Raw genomic sequence first — 16,834 nt, 5'->3', positions numbered from 1 at the left:
TGATGATGATGATGATGATGATGATGATGATGATGATGATGATGATGATGATGATGATGAATACATTGGTATTGTGCTTTGCACTATATTTGCACTTAGCAATTGCCATCTCATTTGATCTTTACAACCCTGGGAGGTAGATTCTATTATTATCCCCATTTTACAGATGAGGAAACTGAGGCAGGAAGAGGTTGTGACTTACCCAAGGTCAAACAGCTAGTAGTAGCAAAATAGCTAACATTTATATAGCACTTACTCCGTGCCAAGCAGTGTGCTAAGTGCTTTACAGTTATCTTCTCATTTGATCTCCACAACAACCCTGAGAGGCTATTATCCTCATTTTACAGTTGTGGAAACTGAGGCAAGCAGAGGGTAAGTGACTTGCTCAGGGTCATACAGATACTTAGTAAGGTCTGATTTGAACTCAGGTCTTCCTGACTAGAGATCTGGTGTTCTACCCACTTTACCACCCTTCCACTAGTTGCTGGCTCAGTGAGGAAACCAGAATAATATACTCCATTTTCTACCTCTCAGAGCTTGCTTTGGAGAGGCAGGGTGGAACAGTGGCAAGAATTAGGAGATTGCTGAACTCAGTCCCACTTTTGATATTTATTAATTGTGTGATGATGGACAAATTCACTTAACCTTTCTTTGTCTCAGTTTTCTCATTTGTAAATGGGGATAGTAACTCGTAGAGTGCCTACGGCACCTCATAAGACTATGTTGAAGGTCAAATGAGATAATGCATGTAAAGCATGCTTCAAACCTTTGGTGTCTGCTGTAATTGTTATTGGCAATGAGAAAACATAATTATAACTGAGAAATGAAGCAAAGTAGCTAAGGGTTAACAACATATTAAGACCTTAGAGGAAGGGGAGGTCCCTGCTTCTTAGTTTATGCCCTTCCTATATCCTGTCATTGCATAAAGGGCTTATGTCTATTGAATAGATTGGTTCCAATTCTCAGGGCTTCAAAAACAAGTTCTCTCTTCTGAACAGAGGGATAAGCCTTCTTTCCAGAAGGCCCAACTCTCCTGAGAAATCACAGGAAAAAAATTTATAGATTAGGAGGAAGAAAATGGAGGGCAAATAATACATTTAATTCAGCCCCAATCATGAAAAGAGGAATCTGCAGTGAGAAAGTGCTTAGCCAAACATATCACCCAGGATTGAAATATCACTGTCATTCTCTCAGAATTGGTGGTTTTCTTCTCAAACTTGATGCCTGATTTTGTGATATAGAGTTGGAAGGGTCCACATAGCAATCATGTAGTTCAACTTCCCTCATTTTACAGATAAGGAAACCAAGATCTAGCAGGACTAAGTGATTCACCCAAGGATCACACAGCAGCTGTGTCCTCTGGTTCTAAATCACATGCTTTTTCTGCTACTCTTTAGTGTCTATCGCCACAACTGCTAATTCTGAATCTGGCTTTCAGAGCCATTGCTGCCTTCACCTGGGCCCCCAAGTCTGCACATGGCCCCCAAGTCCTTCACATCCATTCATCAAATACTTATCAATACATTGGATACTATTCCAGGCACTGGTGGAGATAGAGAGGAATAAGACATGATCTCTGTCCCCCTGGAGCCCACTGTCTAATAGGAGACATGACATTTATGGGAATAACCATGATGCAAAGAAAGAGCAAGATAAGAGATTTAACAAATGAAATGCTGTGGGTATTGAGAGGGAGGAAAGGTGCCCTTTAAGTGGGCAGTGCCACTGGAGTCTAATGGAGCTCTGGTGCCAACAGTGTGGAACCCAGTAGTATGTGAAGCTGAGTAAGAGAAACAACCAGAAAAAAAGATTGGTTTGCATTGATGGAAATTTCACTGGAGAAAAGCCAGCAAGTATTTATTGAACACTTCCTAAGTGCTGGTACAATTCATGATTTTTGGTTTAGTCTGAACCTGAGATTTCACTGGTACAGGGTACACTTGCTGGGGAAATTCTCTCCAATGATATAGAATGGTCATTCTTCTGTAACTTACAGTTTTCTATAATTGGTTGGAGACTCAGAGATTAAGTATGTATACAGTATATATCACAGGGAGGACTTAAACCTATATCTTTCTGATTTCAAAGTTAATCCTCTCTCTGCTAAGCCTTGCTGCCCCTTACCACTATCATAGTTATGTGACCTGGACCCAACACCCAAAAAACCTATTAGAAAGATATAGACTGGAGTCATAGGATCACAGATTTAGAGCTAGAAAGGGCATTCACGATCAGAAGGTTCAGCCCTTTCTGAGAGTCATGTAGCTAGTCAGTGTCTAAAACAGGATTCAAACTCAGGTCTTCTGGAGTTCAGGTTCAGCACCCTACCTGCTACATCTTGCTGCCTCTCTAGTCTGTCTCATTTTGTAGATTAGAAAACTGAGGCCCAGAAGAGCTAAAACCCCATTCACCCACTGAGTGGCAGAACCAGGATTCGACCTCAGGTCCTTCTGTTTCAAATACAGGGCTTTTCCCCAGTGCATTACTACCTCAGAGATCACAAAACAGTGTGCCATCAAGTACCAAGCTACGGAGCACAGATTATAAGTGATCAGAGATTAGTGTAGTAGTTGGAGGTGTCCAAAAATTTTACGAAAGAAGTTAAAATTGAGTTGGACCTTAAAGAATTGGCATTTAGACAAACAGCAAGGAATAGAGAGAACATTCCCAGAACAGGGCATAATACAGAAATAGGGTTAAGTTGGGGATTTTTTCTTTTCAGTTGTTTTTCAGTATTTTTTTCTGTTCAGTGTTTTTTTTCAGTCGTGTCTGATTCTTTATTACCCCATTGGGGATTTTCTTGGTAAAGATACTGGAGTGATTTGCCATTTCCTTCTCCAGATCATTTTACAGATGAGGAAACTGAGGCAAACAGGGTTAAGTGACTTGCCCAGGGTCACCCAACTAGTAAGTGTCTAAGACCAGATTTTAACTCAGGAAGACGAGTCTGTCACTCTGTCCATTGCACTACCTACAGCCCTAGGGTTCAGTTGAAGCATAGTATCTTCTGGCCATACTATTCTGGTCATTTATTTGGACAATAGTGAGAAATAAGAATGGATATTTAGGATGTGGTCATTGAAGGCAAGAAACAGTCAATTATACTTGATTTGTTAGAAAATTATGAATGACATGATGAAAGTTCCATCTTAAAATTTCATTTGGCAAATTTGGGGATTTGTTCCGTATTTCATTTGTCCATTCTGTTCCAAGTTCTCATTTTTACAGATAATCAACAGTTGACTTACTTGCCTTGTTTTTCATTCTGTTCATACTTTTGGACAAATGATGAAATTGACCAAGCCTTTAAAATGACACTGATTTAAGGAGCAAAGTATCTACAAAAATGTATGAACTAATCTGAGTACTAAAAGCTTTTAAATACTTGTGACCTTACACTCTCATAAACCCTAAATGATCCTTTCTCCCCTGCCTGCCCCTAGCTATCTGTGTCTCTCTTTCCCTGGCTCAGAAATAGGAAACCTCTCTCAGAAGCAGGCAATGGAGTAAAGGATGGGAAAAGGTATCCTCGGTATATTTGTTTGGTTAAAGTCAGGTAGGTGATAGGAGGAGAGAGTGATGGGAGAGAGGATCAGGTCTTCATCTTGGCCATTACGCCCACAGTAGGATCAGTGTGAATCTCTCATAATGGAGATACATGAACAGACTCACATTTGAAGGACGTGTGTGCCACATTTCTATTACTGTCATTGCCATCAATTGATATTTATCATTATCATATTGTTCCATAGTATTGATGTTGCTCAGTCATGGACCGTAGCACATCAGTACTGCCTGTGGGGTCTTTTTGGCAAAGATACTGGATCAGTTTGCCATTTCCTTCTCCAGTGAGTGGATTAAACCAAACTGAGGTGAAGTGACTTACCCAGAATCACACAGCCAGTGTCTGAGGCTAGATTTGAACTTAGGTCTTCCTGACTCCAGACCCAGCACTCTATCCACAGAGTCACCTGCCTCCCTCCACTATTAGTTATCATCTTATCCAAACACACACAGGTTTTGGGATGTTATCAGTGAAGGGAAGTCCTGGTGTGGGAACACTTTCTATCAAAGTAAACAGCAGCCCATCTGTTGCTTAATAGATGTCTTTTAAAAAAAAACTATTATTGACAGGGCGGCTAGGTGGCGCTGTGAAACACCGGCCCTGGAGTCAGGAGGACCTGAGTTCAAATTCGGCCTCAGACACTTAACACTTACTAGCCGTGTGACCTTGGGCAAGTCTCTTAACCCCAATTGCCCTGCCTTTCCCCCTCCAAAAAGGGGAAAAAAACAAGCTATTATTGACATCTTTTATTTCTATTCCACCTTCATTTCTCAATACATGCCCATCCAGAAATCTAACCTTTGTAACAAAAAAAAGAAAAAAAGTTCAGTGAAACTAACCAACATTTCAACCAAATATGACCATAAATGAAAAGTTCATGCCCATAGTACCTCACCTCTACAGAGAAGAGAGAGGAGCATTTTCTCAACTCTTCTTCAGGGTCAAGCTTGGTTATTATTATTGTATAGCGTTTCACATTTCTCTTCCTTCCACTGACAGATAAGTCTTAGGGAGTATTTAAACCCATAGTTAGTAAGTGTCAGAGAAAAGAATTATACAGAAGTCCCAGAGGGTCCTTCAAGTGACCAATAAGCTCATCTCTCACGGCATTTTGTGGTAATATGTACACTGGCACAGAGTAATAGTTTATAACAGTTTTTAAAAACATCATTTCATTAGTCAACAGCAAGCTATGATGGAAAGAACTATTGGATATCTAGTCAGAAATGGTGAGTTTCAATCCTAAGTCTGCTACCTACTAGCTGCATGTAGCTTAGGCAAATCCCTTAACTTCTCTAGGTTCTAGTTTCTTCATCTGTAAAATGGACTTGATAGTCTCTAATCCCCACCAGCTCTTCATGAATGCTCCCATGGAGTCATCTAGGTGGTGCAGCAGGAAGAGTGCTGTAATAGGAATCAAGAATATGAGTTCAAATCTTCCCTCCTACAATTACTAGATATGGGACCCTTGGCAAGTGGCTAGATTTTGCTCAGCCTCAATTTCCTTAACTGTAAAATGAAAGGGTTGAACTATGATCCTATGATGAGGAGATGACTAAGGCTCCTCTCTAGCCCTAAATCCTATTGTCTCGCATTAAAAAATTAGACTAATTCATCCTATTAATTCTAGGGAAGTTTATTTTGTTTCTTGTTTTTTGCTGAGAGTAGGAGAGTAGAACAGGGAGATTATAGGAAAGGAAATGGGAAGGGATGGTCTCCAGGCTCTTTTGCCCTGAGGAAATGGTGTGTGCTGCACAGATCTAGGAACCTAGAAAAACTTTTGTAAACATAAGCACATTCCTAGTAAAAGGTGCAAGTGCTTACAGTAGTAAGAGAGGAAAAGACCACGTTTTCACCAAAGGGGGGGGGGGGAAGGAAAGGAAGAGAAGAGGAGGAGAGGGGAGGAGGAGGGAGGGAAAGGAAGAGAGAAAGAGAGAAAAAAAAAGAGGGAGAGAGAGAGAGAGAGAGAGAGAGAGAGAGAGAACAACAGCAGGCAGTTAAATTCATTAAAGTAAAGAAAGATTCCCCACAGAAGGAGGCCAGCTGATTGATATTCTGACAACTGCCCATAAACTCGTTCATTAAATGATGGGGCCTAAAGAGGGCTTGGAGAGGTTCAGGAGCTAAAATGACTCACTCAGTATAAATGCCATTAGTGGAGGAAGTCTGGAAATTTAAAGTTGCCATTTATTTACCCTGCTGGGAAAAGTCTGAGATTTTTGGTTGAACAGTGTTCCATGTTCAAAGAATACTCCTCACCTTGCAACCAGTCTACCATTATGGATATCCAGATCCCAGAAAGACCACCTCCCCCACCCGGTCCCTATGTAGAGTCCCTAAAACCTGTTGCAGCCAATGTCAATTGGTCTGAGGTTACCTTGAGCAGCAGGTGCCAGAGATGAGGATGGCCCTGCTGGGTTAAGACAGAAGGAAGAGTGAAGCAATTCTATAAAGATCCCTTAGTCATACTTCCTGATCTCAGCAAGACCCAAGAGTCAGGTGGCCCAGCCTACCTTGATGCCTTTCTAACCAAGGACTACATGGCAGCATCTATTACAAGCTAAAGCCTTAGTAAAGGGTGGGTAAAGAAACAGCATTTGTGGTGAAGTGGAAAAACAATAGACTAAGAGTCAGGAGATCTGCCATTGTTGACTAGTCTCATGACTTTTGATGATGTCATAGAATCCCAGGGCTACAATGTCAACTCCGAGGTCAATGACTCCGACTTGTAGATCATAGATTTATCTCTGGAAAAAGACCTTAGAGGTCATCTAGTCCAACGCCCTCATTTCACAGATGAGGAAACTAATGCCCATAAGGGTAAGTGGCTTGATCAAAGTCACACCGGCAAGAAACAGAGCTGAAACTTGAACCCAGATCTCATAACTATCTGCATAAATTCCCTTTACAACACCCCAGCAAGCAGTTATCCAGACTATTCTTAAAGACCTAGAAAATGATAGGATTACACTAGATGATATCCAAAGAGACACAATGGATCGAGTATTAAATTTAGATTCAGGAAGACCTAAGTTCAAATCCTGCCTCAGACATTTAATATCTTACTTACTAGACAAGTCACTTAATCTATGTCTATTTCATTTTCCTTATCCATAAAATCGATAATAAAAATACCTCCCTCCCAGGACTATTGTAAAGATAAAATTAGATAAAATATGTATTTTGAAAATCTTAAAGTACTATGTAATTGTTAGTTATTATTATTAATTATACACTGATCCAGTGAATCTCCAATGATAAAGAATCTACTACCTTTCAGGGTGCCAATTTTGTTTTTAGACACCTTTAATTTATAGGATGTTTTTGAGCCAGTCTCTCCCTGTAACTTCCAATCATAGTTCCACCCTCCGAAGCTGTACAGAATAAATTAAACCTGTGTTCCCTATGATAATCTTCCCAGCATTTGGAGATACTTTCCATCCATCTTTGCTTTTCGAGGCCAAACATCTCAACTTATCCTTGTAACAACAATCACAGCGCCACATATATGGGACCCTTTGAGGCATACAAGGTGCTAGCTACTCTGTTAACCTCTCTGGACCTCGTCTACAGTGACATGTTCAGTCTGCATAGCACTTTACGAGTCAGAAAGTGCATGATGTCATTTGATCCCCACAGTGACCCTCTAAGAAAGTCAGGGACTGTTACTGTGATTCATACCATTATTATTATCACCATTTTGTGAAAGAGGATGCTAAAGCTCGCATATCTAGGAAGCAACAATCCTAATGCCTCATCTACTCTTCTTTCTCCAACATCAGGATGCCTAAATTGGACTAAATCAATTGTAATCAGCTCTAAAATAACACAATCCCAGATGCACCTTCCACAACAGCATGTGGTTGTTTTGGTTTGGTTTTTGTTAATTAAAGTTTTTAGAAATCCAGTTTCTTCTTCCTGTGACAATTAAGGATCCTTTTTCTGTCAAAGTCAGAGGTGAAGCCACAATATGGCATGTCCTGCTACCCTCTCTTTCTTTCTTGTCCTAGTTCACTGGCTAAGATTCCCTGTCTGCTTAGCAGCTTCTCTCTCTTTTCTAGGATATTTAGTAGGAAGGACCTTGAGAATACTGTAAAGTAAGCCACATTTGGTTAGGTCTTTTACAACCTTCACTTTCTATAAGCTTTTGTCCTGTTGGTACCACCTCCCTATTTCCCCACCATATACATATTGTATCACAGATTTAGAGCTTGAATGAATGGACCTTAGAGGCCATCTATCCAGACCACTCCCCTCATTTTACAGATGAAAATTTTAAGGCCTAGAGAAGTTAGATGACTTGCCCAAGGTCACACAGGTAGCTAATGGTAGGTCTGGGATTCAAACCAATGTACTCTAGGGTAACACCCTTTTTACTGTACCATGATGCTTCCTCTAATATTTTCTTGTTTTCTTACCTCTTCCATTATTAAAACTTGTTCTCAGGGATTTTAGGATCTTATAGACCCCTTCCTGTTAGGGTATAAATGATGGATAAGATTTAATGAATATGTGACCCCACTCAGGGGGTCCATTTTAACATGAACAAAATTGTAATTCATTAAATAAAGAAATATACTTATCTGAGGCATCAGGAGGTTGGGTGGGAGAAGGATTCTTTTGGAATTAGGAGGTAGACAACTTCTCCTGGACACCTGATATTACTTTCTGAGGCTGGCTTTGACAATTAGAACAATAGCTTCCTCTTACCTATAATAATGCTACATATAAAATAACTAAAATTCGATGTCTATGAATGAATGGATGAATGCGTGAATGAATGAATGAATGAATGAATGAGAAACATTTATTAAGGACATACTTTATGCCAAGCATTTTGCTGAATACTAGGGATACAAATATAGCCCTTATTCTCAAGAAACTTAAAATAGGACACAACACCAAGAGGGAGTGGTTGCTGGGGAAGGTTATTTTGATTTGGAAAGTGGTGAGATCCCAACCAGTTCCAATACAGAAAACTTACCAGATCCATGTGAGTCCATATGAGGTTTCATGATGCCATGTCATTGTGATAATAATACTTGTCCTGACTTTCACAGAAAGTCATTGTAGAGATCAAATGACATTATGAAATCTTGTTTTTCTTTCTTTTAACTATGACTTCTCTTACATCCTGTGTCATGTATATTTTCTCCACCCCATTCCCCTAGAGGGAAAGGGACAGCACACTGGCATTATCATGCCTGGCTATAGGTGAGCATCAGAAGTTTGTCTGGTGCTGAACACTTCCTTCTCCCCCACCCAGCTTTTGAATAACCCAGATGTCCTGACTCTGAGGTGCAGTAATGCTGGAAGAAAATGTTCTGCTTGGGAGTACATATAGCTTATGGCATGCCTAGAGCTCTCCCGCTTGAGCCTTCTCCTCTGGGTTATGGCTGCTGTTCAGGGCAGTTGTTTGTGGCCCTACCCCCAGCCCTCAGTTTATGGCAGCAATAATAGTCACAGAGATGGCATTCTGCATTTATGTTTTGCCTTTTTAATAAGATCACTTTGTTTGGCTCCTTAATATTTAATCCCATTTTATATTTACTTCCCAATCATTTAAAATCTCTTGTGTTTTAACTGTTGTTTGGAAGGAGCCGAGACATTTTGCCTTTGCTGGGTGTGCGGTCTCTGCTGGTTGTTTAATCTAGGCCTGGTATATTGTCTCTGCCGGGCACTTCTTCCTGTTAGTCTCCCATGACCAGTGATCAATATTGCTCTGCTGGTCCTATGGTCACTGCTGATCATTGCTCCGTGCAGCTCTACTGTGACTATAAGATCAAGAAGCTTTTCTCTGCTTCTACTTTGGGATTATGTTGGAATACTCAGCTGGGGTGAGGAGATTGAATAGGTTCTATCTGTTTAAAGCCCAAAGGGTTTTCTGCTACAAGAAAACAAAAACCCAGTAGAACTAGGCAGAAAATTCTTTCAGTGGCTTTTTCTCATATGGAAGTCTGTCTGTTTCTCTTATTCTTGGAAATGGACATTTTCTTTTCTAAGAGTAAAACTTTTGGGAACACAGAGTCATATAACTAGGACCCTCAGGTATAAATCTGTCTTTTCCACCTCCATTTACTGGTTACCAAGGGCTATGTAATATACCACAGCCTGAATAAAGGTTAGAAAGTTCATGTGGCTCATTGCTTTATTTTCATGTTTTAAATTGCTTTCCACATGTTAAACTGCCCATGTAGAGGAACCAAGAGCTATTGGGGCTCAGTGTCCTACAGTTTCTCAACTCTAGAACTATTTTGTTCTACCATGCAAATTGTGGATGGGGAGGGGCAGAGTTAGAGGAAAAGGCATAGGAAAGAACAAAGTTCAGTTTGGGGACTATGGTCATTTTTTCCCTGCTTAAATCACAGAATCTTATGTAAAGGCCATCTAGTCCAACTCAGACCTGAAGAGGAATCCCCTCTATAAGCATCCCTTACAAATGACCCAAGTGCTGCTTGAAGATAGCCAATGACAAGGAGCTCTCTATCTTCTGAAGCAACCCATGCCATCTTGAGATGGTTCTGATTGTTAGAAAAATTGACATATCATATTGACATATCAAAAATTGACATTGCTCATTTTTCAGCCCTCTGATACCAAGTAGAACAAGTCTAAACTTCCTTTATGTGTTATTCCCATTAAGTATTCTCTTCTACAAAATAAACTTCTGCAGTTCTTTCAACTCAGCCTTGCATGGCATGTTCTACAGCCCCAGCAATCAAAGAAAGCTCAGGATGAATGGAAAATATTGTCAGCTCCCACATCATCTTTTCTCTGCTGGGCTTCCTAGATACATCCCATACCAACTTCCACTGCCCCCAGTCTGCTTCCCCAGCAGAGTGCTGAAAGAGTGGTGACATCAGACAGGAAACAGGACATACAGGTGAATTCCAGAATGAAACCTTGACATTTCTCTAGGCCAGCTAACACACCGGCTGTCATTGGAAAGTAGTAGAGAGCCACAATCTGAAAGCCCAACACAGTGGTATTGTCAACAGGTGATTCAGGTGACCTAGGAGGATGTATAATTGGAGGGATCTTTCTCTCCTCTGTTCACTTGTCTCTGCTCACACTGAGCTATGCTCTCCTGTAGGGCACAAGAATTATTGTCGGCTATTTTATACTTAGTTGATTGTGTTGGAAGATATCTCCTCCCAGCTAGAGTGATCCACTTACTAAACTCACCCCCTCTCAATTTATGAGAGTTTTACAGGGAACACAGTCACGCTAGCATGAATCATCATACATTGATGAAAAATAAATGAAATATAAAGTCTCCAAGGAGATGTTGTTAAATGTTTCCATTAAGAAGTTCATTTCTGGGGAAGCCTTAAGAGCAGTAATTTTCTTTAATAAAACCAAAGTCAGTCTTACTCTTTCAAACTTCCACCAAAGGCCACTCAAGGGTTATTTCTGAAGTTGGTTGTCTGATCCCATCTGGGTGATTTGACCAATCCTCTGACACACCCCTTTCACCCTTTCTTAGCTAGCTACCTGATGGTTATATGAGTTCAAATTGATTTCTAAATGGTCATGCATGTTAACACACTGACAATTCTAGCAACAGATTCACCAGTCGCAAATCCATAGATGATATTAAAATCAACAGTGTGAACTTATAATAATTAAGAATAATAACAGCTAGCATTTAAAGCACCTTAAGGTTTGCAAAGTGCTTTACGTCTATTGCTCTTCACATCAACCCTGTGAGTTAGGTGCTATTTCTATCTTCATTTTATGGATGAGGAAACTGAGAAATGAAAAGGTTTAAGTGACCTGTCCAAGGTCACACAGCTAAGGAGTATCCTGACTCCAAGTTCTGTATTTTATGCACTGTACCATTTAACCACCATTACTATTTTTATAGAGATTTATTTTCATAGAAATAACTTAAGTGGCAGGATAATGTATCCTGGTCAATCTCAGTTATCCATACCCCAGAGAAATAAGAAAGGGTTCATCCACACAGCCATTTTCCAAGGCACCACTCTTCACATGGTGGCAGCTACCCAAATTGCAGGCCCAAATATCTTGAAACTGTTCTCTAAATTAAAGATAATCAGGCCTACAAACCCAAACCTATAAAGTGATGCCAGATATCCCATTTGGGTTATATACTACGATTCTCCCTAGCAGAAGGGTTCTCCCATGTTCTTTCTACCTTAGTATGTTAACTAAATCTGACTCCCAGTATAAAGTTCCTGACATTCCAACATGAGTCTCACCTAGCTAATTATTTCATTTATCAGATCCCCTTGGAGCTAAATGTCCCATGCTCCAGGAAATCTAAAGAAATCAATACTAACCCACAAATTCTCAGATAATAGTGATATTGGAGCAGGTCCATATAACAAACACCCCATGCCCCACATTGCCATCTCATTGACCTCTGTCTCAAATCTGGAAGAAATCTTAGAGACTTATAGGATCAAAGGGATTTATAGCTGACAATAAACCTCATGTTAAAATGGAGAAACTGAGTCCCACTCTTTCCAAATTAATTGCCTAAGAGTCTCCTAACTCTTAAACTCAGGTGAGACCATTGCTGCAAGGGTTAATACTATGATTTCATCATTGCACCCAAGAAGCACTAGGAAATAGGTGCAAAGATAGGGGCTCAGTGCAAAGATAGGGGCTCCCCACAACAGTAAATAGGCATTCTGAGTTGCTATGCCTTAAAAAAATTGAATTATCTAGTGGCCAAGCAAGACTAGTCTTCAGATAACAGACATATACTTGAAGTCTTTCATCTTGAGCCTAATCTGCCAGAACTCACTTCTGTGAACTCAGGGTCACCTTCATTCCAAGATGAAACATTGAGGACTTTAGTGGAGGAAGGAATCGTCACTGTCATTATCATAAGAGTACCATTTATTTCACCCATTTTATTGTCATAAAGTGATTGACATTCATTTCTCCTTTTGCTGTCTTCATTTTACAAATCAGGAAAATGTGTGACTTGTCCAGGGTCATATGGGTAGAAAATGGAGAAATTAACACTTAAACCTAAGTCCAATGCTCTTGCTAGGAGACCATCCCTATACTATGTATGCTTCCCTCCTGTGGCAGGGAAAGGGACAGTAATAGTAGTGGGTATTGTAACCATCACCGCAGTCCAGGAAAAGTGTCCTAATAATGTGGGCTCCATTCTACCAAGGCTACGTATTTGAGAGGTGAAAACTTCGTCAAGTCAGAGATATGAGTAGTATTATCAAGACCACCTGAAGACATGCCTAAGAAATGATTCTAAGAATAGAAATTTAGAGCACCACAGCCAGCTGGTGGGGGAAATGTATTCAGTGTCCTGTATGTCACACCATAGAGCTGCCTGCCAATGCTTCTAGTCAGCCTCAATTGTAGGTCAAGATGGATGATATGTTGGGTGACTCAGGGCAGTCACCAATGAAAAAGAGCCTTCTGTCAGTCAACCCAATGGCAAGTTAAATCATTTAAATTCTATTACAATAAAATAAATAAATAAATAAGTTCTATTTCCCAGTAGTTAGGGACACAGATATTCCCACAACCTACTAAACAGAGGTCAAGATAGAGGAAACAGCAAGGACACCTCAATTCTACCTTTGCTACCTGGAGCCAATTGAATTAGAAGGAAAGAAAACTGGCTTTCCCTCCAGCATGTTTCCTCCCAAATCAAGTGCAGGATGCAGATTTCTTGAAGAGGTCATTTTGTTTGGGTTTGGAATGGGATACTAGCGACACACTAAGTCACCACTTTAAATGGAATGAGCATTCTCACGTAGGCTAGGGTTTCTAAATATATATATATATATATATATATATATATTGCATTTAGTAGAGAAAGGGAGGACCAAGGCACCTCAATACTTTTCTGTCTTCTTGCCTTAGTTTCCTGCAGACTGGCAGGTTTTTCCATCTCTTCCATTGAAGAGTCTCTGGTGTTTATAGGATCTTAGCATTTTAGAGTTGGAAGAGGCCCTAATGTTCAATTAATCCAACCCCATTCAGGTATGCATTGGACTATGTGACCTACCAACTTCTGAGTCTCTACAATTTTACAGATAAGGAAAATAAGCCCCAAAATTTTAAGTGATTGGCTCAAAGTTAAATGAGTTGTAATTGGCAGAGCCTGAATTGGAACTCAGCTCATCTGACTCCAAGCTTCTGTCTGTCTCCTACCTCTTGGCTCAGTCTTGGGTGATTCTCTCAGACTCTGTCTCAGGGAGGGGCAGAGGTGGGAGGAAGGTTCTTCCTGAAGGCCAGTTAGGGTGTCCTTTTCTCCACCTTACTGAACAGCATCATTAAATGTTAGAGCTAGCTTTGTAGATCATCCATTTCGACTCCCTCATTTTATAGATGAGGAAATTGAAGATGAGACAGGACAAAAACTACATGCAAAAGGTCATATAGCATTTCATTGACAGACTTGGACTATGATGTGATGGTTCAGTCCCCTGGAGAATCAGCTCTCCCTGCTGTGTCTAATCCTTTTGTAAGCTGAATCAATAATAATAGTCTAAAGTCATTTACGAAGCATTTTACATTTATCCTATTTGATCCTCACAAGCCCAGGAGTTCAGTTGTACAAGTATTCCTATCACCTTTTGCTGGATGAGGAAACTGAGACTCACAGAGATTAAGTGATTTGTCCAAGGTCACCCAGACAGTAGTGACAGGGGTAGGATTTGAACCCAGGCCTTCTAATTCCAGATCCCATGCTAGAGATGCCTCACAGACATCACTTCCCTTCCCCCTACCTCACCCCTCCCTCAGGCTGGATGCTATGTATCATCAGCATCCATGTCACCATCAGACCACTCCTTAGGGGAGCCCTGATACCATAGCAGAAAACCAGATCCGGCCTCTGTGTCCAGATGGTATAGGCAATGCCTAAAATCCAGATTTCTGTGATTCTATCTGAAGCTTTCACCACTTTAACTACCCACCCCAGAAAAGAAACTTCTCTCTCTCTCTCTCTCTCTCTCTCTCTCTCTCTCCCTCTTTCTCTCTTTCTCTCCCTGCCTTTGTCTCTCTCCCACTCTCTCTCTCACACACTCTCTCTCTCTCTCTCTCTCTCTCTCTCTCTCTCTCTCTCTCTCTCTCTCTCTCTCTCTCTCTCTCTCTCCCTTCCTCTCCCTCCTTCCCTCTTTCTCTCCCTCCCTTCCTCTCCCTCCCTCCATCCCTCCTTCCTTCTCTCTCTCCCTCTCTTCCTCCCCCCCTCCCTCTCTCTCTCACACACATACTCTCATACACACACACTTTCTCATACACACTCTCATATACATATACACTCTCTCTCATACATACACTCATATACACACACTCTCATACACTCTCATACATACACTCATATACACACTCATATACACACACACTCATACACACACACATACTCTCACACACACTCATACACACACTCATATACACACACTCTCATACATACACTCTCATACACACACACTCATACACACATACTTTCTCATACACACACATAGACACACACACGCACATGCACACACACACTGCCCTATCTTGTAGCTGATCCCCTCAAGCCTTTTTTTTCTGGCTGGGTGGCAGGTGTACTCATCTAATAGACTAATCCATAAAGTAATGGGTGTAATGTGTATCAACATGGTATTCCTCCTAGGGAAAAATATTTTCTTTTTAACAAGGACCTTCTGAAGACATGCCAAAGAAATGATTCTAAGAATGGCAATTTAGAGCACCACAGCCAGCTGGTGGGGGAGATGTATTCAGGGCTGGCAAATTGTCAGTGTCCTGTATGTCACACCATATAGCTGCCTGCCAATGCTTCTAGCCAGCCTTGATTGTAGGTCAATCTGGATGCTGTGTATCATCAGTATCTGTGTCACCATCAGGTCATTCCTTAGGGGAACCTTGATAGCGTAGCAGAAAACCAGATCAGGCCTCTGTGTCCAGATGTTACAGGCAATGCCTAAAATCCGGATTTCCACCCCAGAAAGGAAAGAAACTTTTTTAAAGCATCATTGTTTTCAGTTTTTTATACACCTGGATAAAAGACAATGTAAGACGACTTCAGACTCTAAATTTGTGACCTTAAGGTCATTTGCTTTTGGTAAGAGCCTCTGCTAATCAACCTGAATATCAGTTATTTCCTAATAACAGAAGTGTGAAGAAAGTGCCTTATAAACCATCACCTACACAAATTGCATTAAGACTTTTGGAACAGTTCATAGAAATGTGAGTTATGATTGTTTTTGTTGAAAGTTGTAGGATAAGAATCTCTGATGTTTATATAATGTTTTATGGGATATATATATATATATAGTCTCACAGGACCCTCACCGTAGACTTGTGAATTAGGGAGGGAAGAGTGACATCCCCATTTTAGAGATGGGGAAACCAAGGCTCAGATCACACAATAGGTAGCGGAGCCAGAATTTGAACATGGTTCTGATTGCAAGTCCAACGGTCTCTCTATAGCACCTTGTTGTTTCGTGTAAATCTAAAGGAAACAGTGCAATTCATTGGACCATTTGGGGAATGGGAGAACTTGATGCCATGGATCAGTTTCCACATTTTCAGCCATTTCCCTTATCGACTAAGCCCCATGTAAAGAGCCTCCATAAATGGATGAGTGAGAACTGAAGTATGTTTGCTCCCTCACGAGCCAGTGCATTACTTTAAGCTGCTGGCCAGACCCTGCCAAACCTGCGGAAGCCTTGGCTGGAGTCAGACGTTCTCTACCTAAGCTCTTTGTTTTCTTTGTAACTGTTATTCATGTGAAAAAGTTTGGGGTTTTTTTTTTCTTTCTTTGTTTCTTTGGTTTTTGTTTGTTTGTTTGCCTGTTTGTTTTTTGGTTTGTTTTTGGAAAGGAAAATGGGTGTCCTATTTGAAAGCTGAGTTCCTTGTTTCTTTCTTTTGCCCCATCACTGGCTGCATGCTCTCTATTGATGTCTTGTTCCCGGTCCTTGACACTGACCATCTTGTCTGTGAAAGGAAGCACTCCGGCTGGCATGATTGATAAGAAGAAAGGGAAGTTTTCTTGGTTTAGTCACTCCACAGAAACCCATGGTAATGTTCCACTGTGCTCTGTGTGTGTACGTGTGAAGTGGTGTCTGTATGTGTACGTGTGTGTATGTGTGTCTGTGTCTGTGGGTGTGTGTGTGTTGATGGGAGGGTGCTCCTCTCAGGGGTTTATCTTGTACCCCTGTGCGCATTCCAGGGGATGGCCCACTGCCCATGCATGGCCTTCTAATTTCTTCAGATGTGTAGCCAGATTGCCCATGGCAATCAAGAGTTGCTGTC

General features: G+C 40.9%; 1 protein-coding gene across 1 annotated transcript in view; it reads left to right on the top strand.

Annotated features, from left to right (window-relative positions):
* Window positions 1–16,834, top strand: part of CACNA1C (calcium voltage-gated channel subunit alpha1 C) — an 879,081-nt gene that overhangs the window by 667,521 nt on the left and 194,726 nt on the right. The gene's annotated exons all lie outside the window — the stretch shown is intronic.

Source organism: Petaurus breviceps, unplaced genomic scaffold (genome assembly GCF_028583685.1).
Source record: "Petaurus breviceps papuanus isolate PSGF00001 unplaced genomic scaffold, PetGlider_PUasm1.0 216, whole genome shotgun sequence".
Lineage (NCBI taxonomy): Eukaryota > Metazoa > Chordata > Mammalia > Diprotodontia > Petauridae > Petaurus > Petaurus breviceps.
Note: the sequence above shows the minus strand (reverse complement) of the source record. Positions and strands in the feature narration are given on the sequence as shown.